Source organism: Gopherus evgoodei, chromosome 1 (assembly GCF_007399415.2).
Source record: "Gopherus evgoodei ecotype Sinaloan lineage chromosome 1, rGopEvg1_v1.p, whole genome shotgun sequence".
NCBI lineage: Eukaryota > Metazoa > Chordata > Testudines > Testudinidae > Gopherus > Gopherus evgoodei.
Window position 1 is genome coordinate 222,809,890 of NC_044322.1, and position 16,633 is coordinate 222,826,522.

Sequence of the window (16,633 nt, forward strand, 5' to 3'; positions counted from 1 at the left end):
ACAAGGTAGCCCGGGTGTGGTTTGGGAGGAGGATAAGAGAGAAGGAAAAGGCCACTAAAAAAATTTCAAAGTAATGACAGCCTTTTGGTTGGGCTGTCCACAGGGATAGAGTGGGCGGATGCACGGAGCCTCCCCCCACGCGTTCTTACACATCTAGGTGAGGAGGCTATGGAACATGGTGAGGGATAAGGGTGGTTACACAGAAGCTGTAGCGGCACTCTGTGATCCTGCTGCTGTTCCTGAAGCTCCACCAGACGTCAGAGGATATCAGTTTGATCACGCAGCAGCCCCAGCATTGCATCCCGCCACCGCTGATCTTCCTGCCTACTCCTCTGATCTTCCTGCCACCACCTCTCATCTCGAGTGTCCCTCCTCTCCTAACGTTGGTACCTCCTGTCCTCATGTTCACTGACATCTTTCCTGTAATTTGATACCATGTCCTTCCACTCATTCAGATGAGCTCTTTCATTGCAGGTCACTTCCATGGTTTCCGAGAACATTTCATCTCACGTCTTTTTTTTTCCGCCACCTTATCTGAGATAACCTTCGGAATGGAGTAGGGAGGCTTGAAAAATTTGCAGCTGCAAGAGGGAGGGGAAAAAGGGAGAGAAGTATTTAAAAAGATACATTTTACAGAACAATGGTTATACTCTTTCACGGTGAACAACACTATTCACCTTACATAGCACATGTGATTTCACTACAAGGTTGCATTTTGCATCTTAATATTGAATGCCTGCGGCTCTGGTGTTAGAGATCTCACAGACGCAGGTCCGGGCAGCATAATTCAGCTTGCATGTGGCCATAGTAAGCCATTGTCTTTTGGCTTCTGCAGCCTTCATATACACAGTGCCCTCCTTTCCCAAATACCAAGCAAAGCCCGTTCAGTGCTGCTTCCTTCCTGTTAAGATGCAGCAGCAAAAACTACCCCCCATCCAATTCTCTGGGATGATCGCTTTACCTCTCCCCCCACCGCGTGGCTGGTATCATGGAAGATCCCTGCCAGCCAAACGCGAAAAAGCTCAGCGCCAATCACCCCCCTTCCCCCGCTTGGCTACCTGCAAGGAAGGATTTCCTTTAAGCAACAGGCAAACAGCCCAGTAGGAATGGCTATGTCTGTCCCCTTAATTAAATTCCTGAATTTCAACTAGGTTACCATGAATGATATCACTCTCCTGAGGATAACACAGCGAGATAAAGAACGGATGTTGCTTGAATGCCAGCAAACACCGGGACCATATGCTGCCAGGCTTTGTCATGCAATGATACCAGATTACTTGCTGCATGCATGGCGTGGACAAGTGTCCTACCATGGAGGACGGAATAAAGCTGCCCTGCCCAGAAACCTTCTGCAAAGCCTTTTGGAGTACCTCCAGGAGAGCTTCATGGAGATGTCCCTGGAGGATTTCCGCTCCATCCCCAGACATGTTAACAGACTTTTCCAATAACTATACTGACCGCAAATGCATCCCAAGTCCTCAGGGCAAATTAATCATTAAAAAAAGCTTAGAGGAACTGAATGAAAGTTGAGCCTTAATCTTCCATGCTGTTATGCAAATCACTAAGCAACATCATGAGTGGACAGTTACCATCTGATATTATTTTATGGCCCATGTGAAATCAGTTGGATAGTACCAGTTCAGTTTCTAGGAGGCAGGTGTCAACATCACAAAAGCACAATAATAACTAGCATTATTAATTATTTGCTTTCGTAGCCATTTGAACAGAGAAGATAAGGACTGAATGGATCATGAAGGAGGAATTCCTTTGTACCTCACCTCTCTGATAATTGCATACAGTTATCTGTGGTCCCTTTCAATGCAGATGTAGAGCTCATTTAATGGGGTGTGATTGGAAGAGAATAGGTGAAATTGTACAACCATTGCCCAACCTGTATCTATTCTGGAAAAAAAGAGTCCATTTGAATAACAATCCTATTTACCATTATTCTTATTTTTATCTTCCCCTTTCAGACAAAAATTGTCTTTCATGTCTTGCAGCCTTTTTGAGGAACTTGTTTGCAGAGTTTCCTGGTTTCGCTTGAGGTTTCCAATCTGTTTCTGGAAGTCACTGGAAACCTGAAAAATTGAAATTCACAAAAAACATTTTGTATTTGCATAGTTTACAAATCAAAATTATTCCTGCCTCTGTCCTCTTTTAATTTTTGTATCAAGGGTAGCTATGTTAGTCTGTAGCCACAGTAACAACAAGGAATCTGGTGGCTCCTTAAAGACTAACAGATTTATTTGGACATAAGCTTTCGTGGGTAAAATACCCAAAGAATCTGAAGAAGTGGGTTTTTTACTCACAAAAGCTTATGCTGAAATAAATCTGTTAATCTTTAAGGTGCCACCAGACTCCTTGTTGTTAGTTTTTTTTTTTAATTTTTGGTTATTCTATTCATCTGGTTTAAATTTTTTGCCTTGTTTTGGGTAGTAACCCATAGTATTGACATCACAGGTTTAGTGTAATTTTTCTATTTAAAAATAAATTTTAAATAAAATGAGCTTGCTTGTTAATGGGAAACAGAGCCTTTCACCATTTGTTACCAATTGATATCCAGCGCAGGTCAGTATTAACTGAAAAACATCCCCACATTATAAGTGTTCATTGTGAAATGAATTAGTGGATGTCATCCAGTTCCTAATGGGACAGGTTTCCATATCACAAAAAAACAGCATCATAACTTGATGGCACAAGAAGGCTTCCCTTTGGTAATTTAGGTAGAGAGGTCAAGGAGTGAATGGGCTACAGAAATTGCCACTTGCAGCAATACTTCTACTCTGGAGCTCAACCAAGTAAAGTACATTAATGGGTGATAGTGTGTCTGGAAAACTTGCATTATCACTGCCCATGCTGTACCCGTGCAATGGATAAATCAACAACTTCAGACTACAGGGGATGGATAGCAATCTGGCATCATTTATCTGTATCAAATTCAACAAATAAAAAGTATTGATACTTACACACAATCTCCAGCCCTACCAGCAATGCCAAGCACAATGTAAGGGAAGTCAGGGCAACCAGACGCCATGTGGGAGATGAAGCGGGGTGCCCTGCAGAAACAGCAGAAATAAGTCCAGACCAGGAATATATATAATTGCTGCTTTAATGGCGCCAATTTCACAATGCTGAAAACAATTATGAGCCAAATCCAAACCAGCTGGAAGGAAGAATTTAATAATAGATAAAAAAAGAATGATAATTGGGAATCTTTAAACAATACCTTATTAGATGTCTCCAGTGCCATAAGCCCACAACTGAGGAAGAAGGCTGTGCTAGTTTAAAAAAAATAGTTTAGAATAGAATTAAAGGCAGCTGTAAAAAATAATAATAATTAAATATATAACCATTGGAATAAAGGGGAAGTTGATAGCAATGAATATAAATCAGACACTAGGAATTGTAGAAAATTGATAAGAGAAGTCAAGAGACATAGGGAGACAGCTATGGCAGCAGAATTAAGAACAATAAGAAGGAGTTTTTTAAATATATTAGGAACAAAAAGAATTCTGACAGTGGTATTGGTCCATTGCTAGATGGAGATGATAGAATTATCAATAATAATGCAGAAAAGGCAGACATGCTAACATATATTTATGTGCTGTATTTAGGGGAAAAAAAGATGATGCAGTCTCATCGTATGGTGAGAACCGATACCCGCATGAGGAAAAAAGGAAACAGATCAACAGAGCCAGACATGTCCCCAGAAGCCTCCTACTACAAGACAAGCCCAGGAAAGAAACCAACAGAACCCCACTGGTCATCACATATAGTCCCCAGCTAAATCCCCTCCAACACATCATCAGGGATCTATAACCCATCCTGGACAATGATCCTTCACTTTCACAGACCTTAGGTGGCAGGCCAGTCCTCGCCCACAGACAACCCGCCAACCAGAAGCATATTCTCACCAGTAACTACATAGTGCACCATAGTAAGTCTAACTCAGGAACCAATCCATGCCACAAACCTCGATGCCAACTCTGCCCACATATCTATACCAGCGACACCATCACAGGACCTAACTAGATCAGCCACACCATCACCGGTTCATTCACCTGCACGTCCACCAATGTAATATATGCCATCATATGCCAGTAATGCCCTTCTGCTATGTACATCGGCCAGACTGGACAGTCCTATGTAAAGGATAAATGGACACAAATCAGATATTAGGAATGGCTATATACAAAAACCTGTAGGGGAAACTTCAGTCTCCCTGGACTCACAATAGCAGATTTAAAGGTAGCCATCCTGCAGCAAAAAAACTTCAGGACCAGACTTCAAAGAGAAACTGCTGAGCTTCAGTTCATCTGCAAATTTGACACCATCAGCTCAGGATTAAAGACTGTGAATGGCTTGCCAACTACAAAACCAGTTTCTCCTCCCTTGCTGTTCACATCTCAACTGCTAGAAGAGGGCCTCATCCTCCCTGACTGAACTAACCTCGTCATCTCCAGCCTGATTCTTGGTCACATATATATATACCTGCATCTTGAAATTTCCACTACATGCATCCAACGAAGTGGGTATTCACCCATGAAAGCTCATGTTCCAATACTTCTGTTAGTCTATAAGGTGCCACAGGACTCCTTCCTGCTTTTAAAGGATTAGAAAACATGTCTTCTAGTTATATAATCAAGGAGCAAAATCTCTTAACAAAGGAGAGGTTAAGGGGCGACGTTTATAATCTATAAGTACCTCCATGGGGAACACATATATAATAATGGACTCTTTAAACTTGCAGAGAGAGGTATAACACAATCCAATGGCTGAAAGTTGAAGCTAGACAAATTCAGACTGGGAATAAAGTGTAAATTTTTAATGGAGAGAGTAATTAACTGTTGGAACAATTTACCCAGGGGTGTGGTGGATACTCCATCACTGACAATTTTTGAATGAAGTTTGGATGTTTTTCCACAGCCATGTCTATGCCAGTGAGTTTATAGCAGCACATCTGTACTGATGCAGCTGCACCACTATAAAATCGCTCATGTAGCCACTCTATCCTGAGGGGAGAGCGCTCTCCTGTCAACTTAATAGAAACACTTCCATGAGTGGTGGTAACTATGACCGTGGGAGAATCTCTCCTGCCAACAAAGCGCTGTGCACACTACCACTTATGCCAGCAAAACCTATGTTGCTCAGAGGGTGTTTTTTTCACACCCCTCAATGACATAAGTCATAGCATAGACATAGCCTAATAGATTTGCTCTAAGAATTATTTTTGGAAAGTTCTATGGCCTGTGCTATGTAAGAGGTAGACTAGATGCTCATAATGGTCCAATCTGGCCTTGGAATCTAAGAAAACCAATAGTGAATTCAGTGACTAAAAGCTGTGCATTCTGGAAAAGCCTTATTTTGCTGCTTCATTCTTCTTCCTTCCTTTCTTCTTGGTTCCCACATCCCACAAAGACACTGAGACAGCTTCTGATAGGGCAGACTCTGCTGCAGGATCCTGAGTGGTGGGAGGTCTGCTTGGAAAGGGCTGCAGCTACACAAGGTTCCAACAGACTCTCTTCCAATGCAGGGGCTACAGATGGTCAGCACAGACCCCAGAGTCGGTGGGATCCCCACTGCAATCTGTCTGCAGAACTCTTATTGAACCCTAATTAGAGATGAAAACTAAAAACATTACCTGCCCTCCCCAGGGTAAATCCTTCCCAGGTCACAGTGGCAGCCCTTGCTGGTGAAGGTGGTTATAATTCCCCTTGCCTATAAATGTGGGAATGAAGCAAGCACACTTTGTATTATTGTATAACAGTTCAGACTTTGTATAATTTATTGTATATCCTCCTTATTGGTCAACACCATGGCTACAGAGGAAACAAGAAATCCATCTACCACTCCAGCATTGGTATGGCCTCCATCCAATAGCCATTGGCCTTCTTCTCCTCCAGCAATGGCATGTCCTTCTTCATCATCAGCTTGCCTCCCCTTGGTTTGAGCATTGGCCTGCTAAACCCAGAGTTGTGAGTTAAATACTTGATGGGGGCATTTAGGGATCTGGGGCAAAAATCTGTCTGGGGATTGGTCCTGCTTTGAATACGGGATTGGACTAGATGACCTCCTGAGGTCTCTTCCAACCCTGATAGTCTATGATTATCCACTCTTCCACTCCAGACACCATCAATTCCCCCTTAAGTGTTTTTTGTTCTTTTTAAATGACAATCTTTGTAATGGCAAAATATTTTAGAAGCAGGATTTCGACCAAAAGGATGTAAAGAGTGAACAAAAGGGTAGAAAAGTGAAGCAGAATTCCCTAAACAAAATGTTGAGAACACAGGGTTAGAAATGTATATGAAAAAAGAATATCATCTACTGTTACACTAGCTAGGATAAAATTACAAGGGCCATTGATCCTCATGCTTCAGGGCATGATCACTAGCTAGGATCAGGAAGGTTTCATTACATCCCTATGTAATAGTGCAAAGTGGTGTTTGATATTTTGCTGCCTGATATGAGGTGTATTTTTAAATGAATTTAATATGATGTTTGATTAATTATGCTATCTGATAAACAGCCAAGAAACAAAGACAACTCTAATGATGAAAAAGATTTTAACTTTCTAATAGCTCCAGTCCCCAGAAAAGAACGTTTACACAGACATGACAAAGGAGTTGTCAATCTCTTTTGTAGACCAACAAGATGTAAGAAGTCAATTTTATGAATTCTTTGATTGGATATTATACACTGTGAACCTGATCCTCAGCTGGTGTGAATTGATGTGGTCCACTGAAGTCTGTGTAGTGACACCAAGTATTCACCAGTTCTAGCCACAAATCAGTTAACTCCCCAACCAAATACTATCCATTCCAATTTGGAGTGTAGATGAGACAGTAACTTTGTCCAAAGTTCATATTAACACTTTGCACAAGTCCAAGGCTGGAGCACAGACTGAAGACCCAGTTAAATCTACTGTAGTTCCCAACTTCACTTCAAAATAGAATGGTGGTGTAATTGATCTTGTAAATGGGCCTCCCAAATTGGATATTTTTGTAATGTAGATAGACCCATGGCCCACATCCTCCCAGAGAGAGCCTGGCCCTGTGAAGACAGACAGCATGCTGTAGTGGGAAGAAATAAAAGGACTTTCTGTAATGTAACAGTTTTTAGTCTAGCTGTATTTCTAGTCTCCTTATTGAGCCAGGTACTGCTTTGTGCTGTTCTGACAATGTGCTGTTCTGGCAAAGCACGAAGAAAGCCTGCCTAACCATCTACTTGGGAATCCCCATGATAGGGAAATCCCTAGCTGCAGTAGCCAGCTCTACATCACCTGGCCATACCATAAAGAAAGTGTCTAGAACATGGCTGTGGAAGGGACCATGGCGAGAGTGCCTCTGCACGCAGTGAGCACTGCTGTGAAGTGGCCTCTTGGGGACTGTTGCAGCCAGGCATAATTTAGAGCAGGCCTAAGGCTGATATAAATTATGCTAAAAGATGAGTCAGTCTGTAAGTGTGCATCTCCATCTCTAGGGCACTCCCCGCCCCCAGTGCACAGATGCAGCACTGCATAGGACTTTGCTTCTCATACCTACTCTCGTGGGTACTTCCTTGGCTGCAGTTGCCAGTCCCAGACAAAGTCTTCCTCCTACTCCCTGTGTGGGTTTTCCGTGCCTCGGCTCTCTGGCCATGTCCATAAGAGTTCATCCCTTCCAGGGTAACACAAACAAGTTCAAACAGAGCCTTAAACTAACACCCTTCTGCTCCTCTTAACTTTTGTAGTTCCCTTGTTGGCCTTCACACAGGGTTTCCCCTGCAGAAGCCTAACCTGCTCCTGTATTGTTTTTCCACCATTGTACTCTATCTGTTAAAACTTATCCCAGAACTTTTCTCTTCTAGAGAGACCTGCCTCCTCTGCAGTCTCTTCCCCCAAGTGAACTTCCTCAGTCTACTTTTAAGGCCTAGCTAGTTCTGCCTCTTCTGGGCAGGAGACAATCAGTTAATCATCCTTAGGTGTGGAGCTGACTAACTAGGGTTCTTTCCCTTACTTTACAGAGGATGGGGATGCTCTGGCACCGGCTAAACACCATGAGCCAGCCCCCAGGTACCCTGGCCTGATTCCAGAAAAAAAATTCTGGAATTCTTTTGGTTCAAGCTGCACTGCGTCTCTGTGGGGGTCCTGAGTCTCCTTCTAGGAGAAGGTGGACAGGATCTGCCCTCCCTTCACAGTCAGATCTATGTCTACCACTTTCAGGCCCTGCAGAGACTCCTTTATGGTGCAGGTACTCTGGTGTAGAGTTTGCTGGTGCACACCTTCCTCCACCATCTCTGAGGGCTCCTATACAACCTCCATCTCTTCTACCTCCATCTGAGGAGTCTTCTGCAAGACCTCTCTCAGCTGCCAGTCTTCTACTGGGACATCCTCAGGACCTGGAAGCTGGTCTCAGCAACCAGGTCCACTGTGGCCGCCGAGAGGGAGTACCTCTTTGCAGAGCCTCTGGTACACAACCCCTAGCTCAGTGTTGAGGTGGTGGAGTTCCCCTTGGTGTGCTGGAAGTTGGTCCTAACAGGTATCACCAGAATTGGGGAGACCTTCTGGGGTACAACAATTGGAGCCCCTGTTGCTTGGCCAGTACATGGGGCTCTCCTCCCTCGAGTCCGATGGCATATAAGAGCGACCATACAAGGTCAGACCAAAGGTCCATCTAGCCCAGTATCCTGTCTTCTGATGGTGGCCAATGACAGGTGCCCCAGAATGAATTAACAGAACAGGTAATCATCAAGTGATTCATCCCCTGTCGCCCATTCCCAGCTTCTGGCAAACAGAGGCTAAGGACTCTATACCTACCCCTCCCAGCTAACAGCCTTGATGGACCTATCCTCCATGAATTTATCTAGTTCTTTTTTTAACCCTGTTATAGTCTTGGCCTTCACAACATCCTCTGGCAAAGAGGTCCACAGGTTAACTGTGCGTTGTATGAAGAAATACTTCCTTTAGTATACTCCAGGAGGTGAGGGCAGCCTTACTGCTTGTCTCTCAGGCCTTCCTTGAGTGGGTTCTTCAGGAGGGTTCTCCTCGCCTGCCCTTCCCTCTGGGCCTCTCCATCAGGCCCCTGCCCTGCAAGCCTCCCCTCCCCCAACTGCTCCATCCTCACCAGATGAGCTGGCTGAGCGACTTGCAATGGGTCCATCTCTAAACTGTTGCATTGCCTTCCTCAAAAGATGCTGGAAAGAATCTGGCTACACTTTTCAATACTTAAATGGCCCAGATCCTTAACTCTGCTGTGACCCTTATGCACAGCACCTCTGTGATACAGTGGCATAACTAGCACAGGAAGGTCATATCAGTGTAGTAGCTCTGATGCTAACTTCCTTACCTATGGCTGGTGTAAAGCGGTGGCTCCAGAAAAGATGACACCACTGGAGTTTCCCTGAACTCTGGTGATCCCCAACTGCTCTGCCTCCAATGACCATTTATGGTCACTAGCACCTGCAGCAAAGTTGAAACAGTCTTCAGACTGCTTTAATTGATACCAGAGGACTGGCTTAGAGCACAAATGGCCCAGGATCGGGGATAGGACAAAGATGGTTTACAGCCATTCTTGCACATTCTCCTCCTGAATCATGCTGTGTGCTCCTCTGCCTGAGCCAGGAATCAGGGCCTGCAACACACTGATGCCATTGGGTGATTTCTACTTTCCTAAAAATGGCAAAACTGCTAAATAATCTGGCATTTATCTGAATGTAAAGGCAAAATAACTTACCAACTTCCCTACCGAGGTACAGCCCCAAGCTGGAGCCTGATGGCATCACATGTTGTGGTCTCTGACAGATATGTGTTGTCAGTAGCTACCAGTGTGGTGCTCTGCTCTTGTTCAATGATGATAACAGTTGGCTGTGTGTGTGTTCCCTCTGTGTGCTGCCCCGGCTCTGCAGATCGCTGACACAGCAAACCCTGAGAGAACCCCCAAAGACCACAGATGCTAGTAAGGTACGAAGGAACCTGAGCCAGGTTTATAGTCAAACAAAGCACAGTAATAGTTTTCTATAGACTCTTCAGGACATACTGCAAATATGTGCCCCCTGGCAATGGAAACAGCTCAGTCAGCCCTCGTCCAGACTAACCCGCGGCATCGGCGGGTTAAAATCGATTGCTCGGGGATCGATATATCGCGTCTAGTCTGGACGCGATGTATCGATCCCCGAGTGCGCTCACATCAATTCCGGAACGCCATCAACCCGAACGGAGTTCCGGAATCGACACGGAGACCCGCGGACATCGATGCAGCACCGTCCAGACGGGTGAGTACCTCGATTTTAGAAATTCGACTTCAGCTACGTTATTCCCGTAGCTGAACTTGCGTATCTAAAATAGATTTTAATATCTAGTCTGGACGTGGCCTCAGTGGTGGGACTTTCCACTGCCCCCTAGGCTGGCCAAAGATGCACACTCTGGGACCTACTTTTATACAGTTACAGGACAGATTACGCAACCCTACTGACATACTGAGGTACAGCCCCTTGGCTCATTAGGATGCTGTCTCCCCTTTGATCATGTTTTTCCAGGCTTACAGATCTATCCATCATGCTGTCCTGTCTTTAAGATGCACCTTCCTGTTCCTTGTTATGTCTGTGGAGTGTCCTGATGTTATATTGGCACAAGTTCCTCTTCTCGCTACTTCTGTGAGTGAGGCCTGTCTCTGGCTCACAGCCCAGCTTTAGCTTAGCAATGCCTGGAAGTACTTTGGTTCAGGCTTCAGACCTCAGACTAGGCCTCTGAAACAAGAGTTTATGTTTCAGGGCCTCATCTTTCTACAATAAGGAAAAAAGGAAGCGGTTTCAGTTTGATTCACTCGGGATCTGAGGTTTCCCTAGCTGAATACAAGCCCTTCTGCAGAAGACAGCATTGGGCTCTGACGTCCAAACTGGTCAGGGAGCCAGAGCAAACAAAAGCACTGTCTTAAAAGTTTTTTTTAACTAATCTCTCATTCCATGTTTCAGGAAAAGGCTCCGTGAAACAGAGTTTGTGTTTTGAGCATTTTTTTTCTTGCATTTACATATATTCCCATGGTCTCTTTTTTTAAAAGGACCTTTGACTGTTTAAAGTATTTCCCTCTTCTCTGGCTCTGTTCACCCTCTCACAGGGAGACATCACAAATGCTCCATACTGTGAAAGTGAGTTACCATTTGTCACCGAATGTTACAACCTCTCATGAGAAAGAAGCAGGTCAAAAATGAAAAAGAACTAAGATTCTATTTCCTCCATGGACCAGAGTTTGACAACTATAAAATCCTAATCTAGGGCAACATCCTGCCATTGTTGATTCTGCCAAAATCCCCATGGATGGCACAATATGTCCTCTAGACTCTCAAACTCTACTCTAGAACCTGATCCCACAAACAGTACCTTGCACACCACTCACTCCCAGGGGTAGTCCCATTCAAATCAATAGGATTACTCATGGTAGAAAGCACTCTCAGCAATTAGTGTTTTCATGGGTCCTTACATTATGAAAATATTCCGGGGAGGGACAACATCTCCCTCCATGCTTTGAACCGCACAATGCATGCTTCTGTGCTTCTGTTAATTAATAAGGACAATAAAACAAAAGGAGAAATTCACCATTGGTGTAACTCTATTGAGAATAATGGATTTAGAGGAATGAATTTGTCCTATTCTGCCTAAGATTAGGTTGACAGAACTTCCCAGTCCAGCTAATTTAAGCACAATAACTAAAAAAGCCCCTTAGACATTGTACCTGGGATATTTTCCAGTGCATAAGATTTATTAAATTCCAGATCCGCATATGTTATTTCCTCTGTCATAGCTGGTGAAGAAAGAAGCTTATATTTCAAGTAAAAAAGTTAAGGCACTTTCGAGGTTCTGCAGTAGAAGAGTGATGAACAAGATCTGTCATTTTAGAAAGGGCTCCTTTTTAATGCATTGTTAGATACAAATAAGGCAACCCGGACATCAGAACACAGTGGCCCAGAACCTCCCCTGAAAAGATGATACAAAAGAAAAATGTTCTCTTTTGACTGAGGAACAGTCCCCCTCTCTTCCTTCCTCTGCCTCCCTTCTCACCCATCTGCCCACCACTTATTTCTCTTTGTAACATCTGTCTGTGTAAATTCTGTGGTTTGATTTTTAAAGAGGCAACTTGTTTCTGCAGAACTGCAGGTTCAGGATTCATATGTGGGGGCAAGTACAGGATTTTCACAGCATTATGGTCATGTTCTGTTATGACCAGATGCATGTCATGGGGTTAGCACTCTGCACTGTCCAGCAGCAGGCTTGGGATCAATTCATAGTTTTTGTCTCTTGCCACAGTGTGCTGAGAGTGCTCCAGAGACTAGGCTCAGTCCCCAGGACTTAGAGTTCAGTGTGACCATGCAGAAGCCCTAAGTCCAGGTACTTGGGCCTAGATCCTTGGCTGGTATAAATCAGTGTATTGATCATTGACTTCTAGTCCAATTTATACCATCTGGCATCTGGTTTAAACAAGCTCAGGTCAGAAAGAGCAAGGGATGCTGCAGGGATTGGGGCCAATGCCTGGGAACCACTGCTTTGTTCTCTGATATGAAACGTCAGCTTTATTACTATTCCCTGAAATCTTGCTGGTATTGACCTAGGAGAATAGTGTATGGCACAAAGCCAATTTCAGGCAAAGGGACAGGTTTTGAGGCTGCACAAGAGGGTAAAAGGAGGATGCAACATGTGTGCTGGCTTTTTTGTCTCCTCCACAAGGGCCAGCAAAAATTGTAGACCCTGCACTCTTCTCAGTGCAGTGACCGCTCCTTTCTAGCACTCCCTGCAGTGAAAGGGGACAGGAAAGAGGGAAGGAACTGACTAGTCTTGGAAGGCAGTACATGCTGCATCCTCCGAGCAGACAGAGCACAAGGTGTGCATTCTGGTGCCTCAGAGAGATCCACTTTATTTCTCTGGGTCACAGTGATTCTCACTGTTCCTGACCTTACAGCATTGGGCAAGTTTTGTAACAGCCAGAACAACTGAGACACAGAAACAGACTCCTCTAGGGAAGTGGTCAGGTACTCAGTGATACAGAGAGATTCCAGAGAGTTTGGATTAGATGTGGAAATGCAGATGTGGGATGTACACGACTGTGAAATGAAACAAGTGCTACAACATCTGTATCAGGAGCAGATTGCACATGGTGTCACAGTCTGAATTGCTAACAGTAATAGGCCTGATTCCAGAGCCGGCTTTAGGATTTATGGTGCCCTAGGTGAGATTATTAAACTGGTGCCTCTGTGCCTGATCTGCTCTTAGCAACACAAACATAAGCTTACATTATTGGAAAACTTGCCACATTCACGTTATTAAAACCAGTTTAACTTAATGAAGCACACTGTAATGCTGATGGACTAGCACTAAAGAAGCAGCACTAGAGAAAAAATTCTGATATGACAGAATGATGCAAATAATATTTTTTTTAATTTATCAACATTTTATTGGAAATTTATATGAAAAGGTATTGAAACAAAGATTTGTTTTTAATTAAAAGCAATCTTTCTGGCTTTTTTGGCTGCAAAATCAGTAATAATGTCATCGTATGACAAAGACAAAGTCGTGTCTTGTTCGATTGCAAGAATAGCAAGACCAGTTAAGCGTTCCTGACTCATGGTAGAGAGGAGATAATTTTTAATGAGCTTTAGTTTTGAGAAACTCCGTTCTCCTGATGCTACTGTTACAGGAATTGTCAGTAGAATACGAGTGGCAATATACACATTAGGATATATGTCAACAAGTTTGCGGGTATGAATAAACTGTACAATGTCCATCACCGATTTTGCATGTGGCAATATTGATGACAGTGTACTCAATTCTTTGTACAGTTCAAGTCCATTTAAATCAAAACTAACACCGTGCTTCAGGAGGCTCTCTAGGTTCTTGCACTTTGTCATTAGTTGCTCTTGTTTTCCTATTTCGTTGAATTTAGTTATGTCATACAAAAATCCAAACTGTTCATGGTGTACTTGCAAGGTATTAAACCTTTCATCAACAGCAGATACTGCTTTATCCATCACAACATTAAAAAATTCAACCTCAAATTTCTTTTCTGGATCGTCTATGGGCATGATCTGCTGTACAGATTCTTCACAAAGAAGTGTCCCTGGCCTTTTAAACTCATATTAACTATGTATTTACTTTATGAAAGTTGGAGAAAACACTGTGAAAATGTAAAACATTGGCTGCCCAACTTCTGGGCTGGCAAAAGTTATACTGAGTCACAGGGGAAAAAAAAAGCTGGAGAATCTTAGTACAACATATGGTCACTTTATACCAGGGGTCGGCAACCTTTCAGAAGTGGTGTGCCAAGTTCACTGTAATTTAAGGTTTCTCGTGCCAGTAATACATTTTAATGTTTGTAGAAGGTTTCTCTCTATGTCTATATTATATAAATAAACTATTTTTATTATCTGAGGTCTTGGCCACCGGTCCTGCTCAGGCCACTGCCAGCTGAGTAAATGAAACCCCAAACTGGCAGCGGGCTGGTGGCTGGAACCCTAGACAAGGATCCCAGGCCCTGCTCAGCCCGCTGCTGGTCAGGGGTTCTGACCACCAACTCCTGCCAGCCAGGATCCCGGCCGCCAACCCCCCCTCAGCCCGCTACCAGCCTGGGATTCTGCTCACCCCGGCTGGCAGGAGGCAGAGTGGGGCTGGCGGCTGAGCTCCTGACTGGCAAGGGGCTGGCAGCCGGAACCCCGGAATAGCAGTAGGCTGAGTGCTGCTGGCACCCCAGACTGGCAGCAGACTGAGCCACTCAACCCTCCACTGGCCCTGCTCAGCCCGCCACCAACCCACTCAGCCTGCTGCCAGCTGAGTGAATGGAACCCCAGGCTGACAGCAGGTTGAGTGGTTCAGCTGGCCTGCTCAGTCCACTGCCAGCCTGGGGTTCCTTGAGGGTCCCCAGGCCAGCAGCAGGTGCTGAGTGGGGCCGATGGCTGGTATCCCAGCTGGCAATAGGGCAGCAGCCGGAACCCCAGAGCAGTGATGGGCTGAGCTGCTCAGCCTGCTGCTGCATACCATCAAAAATCAGCTCACTTGCCACCTTTGACATGTGTGCCATAGGTTGCCGACCCCTGCTTTATACACTAGTAAGAAGATGAGCATATTACAGTTGTTGGAGGGTTCTTATCAGGAGTAACAGGCTATATGAAAGTCAGTCAACATTTTTTGTTTCTCTGATGAAAACTGGCCCACTCCCTGCCTCAAACCAAACCTGTCACTAATAATTGTCAACAACTTAATTTTCTGTTTTTGGCTAAGATATTGATTTTTTTTTAAAAAAATATTGAAATTGGATTCAGGATTGTTAGCAAGAATTTTTGGCAAACAAAGTTGTTAAATGATAATCTAAATGGCAACACAGTACTGCTTTCATGCTTGGCTAACCCCCCAGCCTGCTGGTCCAACAGCTGCAATAGACCCCAAAATCCACCTCTTGGGGTGCAGAGTGGCAACAGCAGCAGCAAACCCTCAGGTGCAATCACACGCCAATGGGCACCACCACCAGCCTTACGGACCATGGTGAAGTTAGCACAGCATCTGATCTCAGATAGGTCACCCATGGAGCCACAGCAGCTCATCTTGCCTTGTGCAGCTTCCCTCGGATGAAATGGATCGCTGGCAGCTGCCAGCCCGGGGAGAGGTGCTTACCAGCTAGGGTGGCCAGATCCAGATGTCCTGACTTTATAGGGCGAGCCCTGATATTTGGGGCTTTGTCTTATATAGGCACCAATTACCCCCACCTAGAGTGACCAGACAGCAAGTGTGAAAAATCAGGACAGGCAGTGGGGGTGGGGGGAGAGGGGATAAAAGGAGCCTATATAAGAAAAATACCCCAAAATTGGGACTGTCCCTATAAAATAGGGATATCTGCTCACCCCACCCCAACCCCTTGTCCTGATTTTTCACACATCTGGCTAACCCCAGCCAAGCCCTGTGTGACATTCCAATCCTGGCTTGCTGCCCAGGAAGTGAGTTACTTTCACTTTCATTCCTCAGCAGGCAGCCAGCCAGCCTCCTCCTCTCCCCTCCCCGCCAGCACCTCACCCAACCCAGCCCTGACGGAGGGGAGGGAGGAGAGAGAGAGGGGTGCTCCTGGGGAGGAGGGAGAAAGGAGGGGGTGCTCCGTGGGGCAGGGGGGAGAAGAATGGATGTTATGGGAGACAACAAAGGATACTGGTTCCAGAGCCACAGAGCCTGCCTCACCTCACCTCAGCCAAGGGGGAAAGAGTCACACTCACAGGTGAGCTCCTTCCCCAACCCCTACCCCCTCCCCTTCCCAGAGATCCCAGCAGCCAATCCCATTCCTCAGACTGTGCTGCATTCGGCTCTCTCTAGGACCCAGCAGCCCTGCTTCTACACTGTCTGGGCTGCCTGCAGAGTAGTGCCCCCAGGCAGACTGAAGCCCTACGTGGCTGCCTATTTTGCCTATGCCTAAGGACAGCCCTGCCTGATTCTCATTTACACAGGGCCACCTCACACCACTCTGGCAGTATAAAGGGATCTCTAAGTGAGTGTGGATGAAATTAACATCTACTTTAAGATGTCTTTGCACTTTCACATTGGTGTAAACCAGCCTTAGGGTGACTGAGAATCAGGCCCTAATATGGGGGTTGTTTTGTTTCTCCCTCTAATTGACTGAAAAATATTATAGAC

General features: G+C 44.9%; 1 pseudogene; it reads right to left on the reverse strand.

Moving 5' to 3' along the window:
• LOC115644485 overlaps positions 1–11,772 on the reverse strand; it is a 41,306-nt pseudogene extending 29,534 nt beyond the window's left edge.
• Between the last annotated feature and the right edge of the window lie 4,861 nt (positions 11,773–16,633).